Below are 314 nucleotides of genomic sequence, written 5' to 3'. Positions count from 1 at the left end.
GGGGGGGGGTTTATAATTCCCTTACCCCTCTCAGGTTTCTCCTTCCATGCGTCCAGTTCCCGCAGCCTCTTCTCTTTGCTGGTCACAGCTGTGACATCATGTACAATGCAGGACCACCAGTCCCACATTGCACTCGGAGGGTCCATCCACAAGCCGAGTGTTGGACGGAAGAGAAGGGAAATTTCTTGCGTGGGGCATATGGGGCAAAAATATTCAATTTTCCTGGGGAAATATTCCTGGCATAAGATATTAATTTGGGGATTGGTCCCCCCCCCCCCCCCTCTCCCTCTGGTGGGGGGGCCCTATTGGGGGTT

Source organism: Nanorana parkeri, unplaced genomic scaffold (assembly GCF_000935625.1).
Source record: "Nanorana parkeri isolate BGI_ZX_2015 unplaced genomic scaffold, ASM93562v1 scaffold3827, whole genome shotgun sequence".
Taxonomy (NCBI): Eukaryota; Metazoa; Chordata; class Amphibia; order Anura; family Dicroglossidae; genus Nanorana; species Nanorana parkeri.
The sequence above is the reverse complement of the archived record's forward strand: the minus strand, read 5'-3'. Positions refer to the sequence as shown.